The sequence below is a fragment of the Bos indicus genome, chromosome 18 (assembly GCF_029378745.1).
Source record: "Bos indicus isolate NIAB-ARS_2022 breed Sahiwal x Tharparkar chromosome 18, NIAB-ARS_B.indTharparkar_mat_pri_1.0, whole genome shotgun sequence".
NCBI classification, from domain to species: Eukaryota; Metazoa; Chordata; class Mammalia; order Artiodactyla; family Bovidae; genus Bos; species Bos indicus.
In genome coordinates, this window is record NC_091777.1 from 61,134,528 (window position 1) to 61,137,114 (window position 2,587).

Below are 2,587 nucleotides of genomic sequence, written 5' to 3' on the forward strand. Positions count from 1 at the left end.
GGGCGTATCAGATCTATATGAACTCACATAATTTTAAGATATCTGTATTAGTAACATCCACCGTACAGCACAATCTGAGAAGATTTATCACCCCTTCAACAGGACTTCCTGTGTAATTTAACATGTCCAATGAACCCAGGTAGTTTAATAGCTCCCTGGGATGTCTCAGGGGCCCTCTGAAGCATTCCAAAGTCAGCTAGACGCCAAGTTATTTAGGAAGTTTTATCAACAAATATCAAAAGGGATTATAACACTCAGTCAGATAAATCATATTGATCACTGGGAAACAATATATTCACTTAACCAAAGTAACAAAGAAGATTTCTTTTTCTTTTTTCTTTCTTTCTTTCTTTCTTTTTTTTTTTTTTTTTTTTTGAAGTTTTGAAAACTTTTATTTTATATACAAAGAGCTAGTATTATTTCTGCCTAAGGTTGATGTGCTGGATGAGCCATCTAAGCAAGTTCGGTTAGTCCAACTTAATGAAGCCAATGTCCTTCGCATACTGGCGGAAACACTGGCGGCACATATTGAGGCCGCATTTCTGGATCAGACCGTGCCGGTTTGAGCAGACCGGCTAGAGCGAGAACCCTGGCGGAATTTTCTCGGATGGCTCCAGTACAGCTGCTGGTGACCCATGTTGCTTTCTCGGCTGCAACGAGGTACAAGGCCAAAGAAGATTTCAAAGGTAAGCATAGAACAGATCACTTTAGAGGTAAAGAAACTTAAAGTCCATCATGAAAGGCAGTTCAACATATCAAGAAAACTTGTATTTATGCACAAAACTCTTCCCTTGGGGTCCACTGGCCATAAAACCTTCTTATCACTTTCTGTACCCATTACTTTTTTCTCCCATCCTGAAACAGCCACCTATAAGTGAGATTTACTTCCTTTTTCCTTCATAAAGTGTAATTTCATTCCTCATACCTTCTTTACTGAAAATATACATGCTACTTTCCTTAAGCAATCAAGAACTTAAGCGTTCTATAAATTGGTGAACATAAATACCAGTGATAATTTCTGAAAATAATTCTGGAGAACATCTCAGGATGTCATCAAATATTATTCATGAATAGTCAAAAATCTCTAGTTTCTCTGTAAGAGGAAGTTAGTCCTCAGTAGGGAATGTTTCAGAATCTTATTTAATTTTGCAATCATCTAGCTGTTTAATAAATTTCCATCACTTAGTTTAGCACAGCTCTAGGAATTCAGGTTACCACAATCTAAAGACTGTTTTAGACAGACATTTCTAAAGTATAATTATTCTTAATAGAGTGTGTCTAAAAGCTCATATCTCCTTTGCATTTTCTTTGAAGTTTTTTTTTTCCCCCCACTAGATGTACTTTGCTGGCTGACACACTTGCAACAGATAAAACAATATAACAATATTTAACTTATAATAAACCTAGGCACAATGAAAATACTATTCTTAATGACTCTTAGACATATCTATATTAGATTAGCAAACAAACATTAATACTAGATATTGAATATTGAATAATTCCCAGTTAACATGAATCTGAAATTCATTTAGGTTAATTTCTCTTGTAGTTAGAATTGTCTGATTTGTAAGTGCTTACTTTTCATGAGGAGCTACCCCACGTCCGAGGTCAGGGGCAGTGGCCAAGAAGAGCTTTCACACATCCGAGGTCAGGGATGGCGGCCTAGAGGAGCAACCTCACATCCAAGGAGTGGCGGCAAGTGGAGCTTCTCCACGTTCAAGGTCAGTAGGGGTGGCGGTGAGGAGATACCCCTCGTCCAAGGTAAGGAGCAGTGGCTGCGCTCTGCTGGAGCGGCAATGAAGAGATAACCCACGTCCAAGGTAAAAGAAACCCAAGTAAGACGGTAGGTGTTGTGAGAGGGCATCAGAAGGCAGACACACTGAAACCATAATCACAGAAAACTAGTCAATCTGATCACACGGACCACAGCCTTGTCTAACTCAGTGAAACTAAGCCATGCTAGGTGGGGCCACCCAAGACAGACGGGTCATGGTGGAGAGGTCTAACAGAAAGTGGTCCACTGGAGAAGGGAATGGCAAACCACGTCAGTATTCTGGCCTTGAGAACCCTATGAACAGTATGAAAAGGCAAAATGACAGGATAATGAAAGAGGAACTCCCCAGGTCAGTAGGTGCCCAATATGCTACAGGAGATCAGTGGAGAAATAACTCCAGAAAGAATGAAGGGATAGAGCCAAAGCAAAAACAATATCCAGTTGTGGATGTGACTGGTGATAGAAGCAAGGTCCAATGTTGTAAAGAGCAATATTGCATAGGAACCTGGAATGTCGGGTCCATGAATCAAGGCAAATTGGAAGTGGTCAAACAAGAGATGGCAAGAGTGAATGTCGACATTCTAGGAATCAGCGAACTGAAATGGACTGGAATGGGTGAATTTAACTCAGATGACCATTATATCTACTACTGCAGGCAGGAATCCCTCAGAAGAAATGGAGTGGCCATCATGGTCAACAAGAGTCCAAAATGCAGTACTTGGATATAATCTCAAAAATGACAGAATGATCTCTGTTTGTTTCCAAGGCAAATCATTCAATTTCACAGTAATCCAAGCCTATGTCCCAACCAGT

The 2,587-nt window shown here is 40.0% G+C and overlaps 1 pseudogene; it reads right to left on the reverse strand.

Moving 5' to 3' along the window:
- Positions 1–356: 356 nt before the first annotated feature.
- LOC109572030 (small ribosomal subunit protein uS14-like) lies at positions 357–652 on the reverse strand (annotated as a pseudogene).
- Positions 653–2,587: the final 1,935 nt, after the last annotated feature.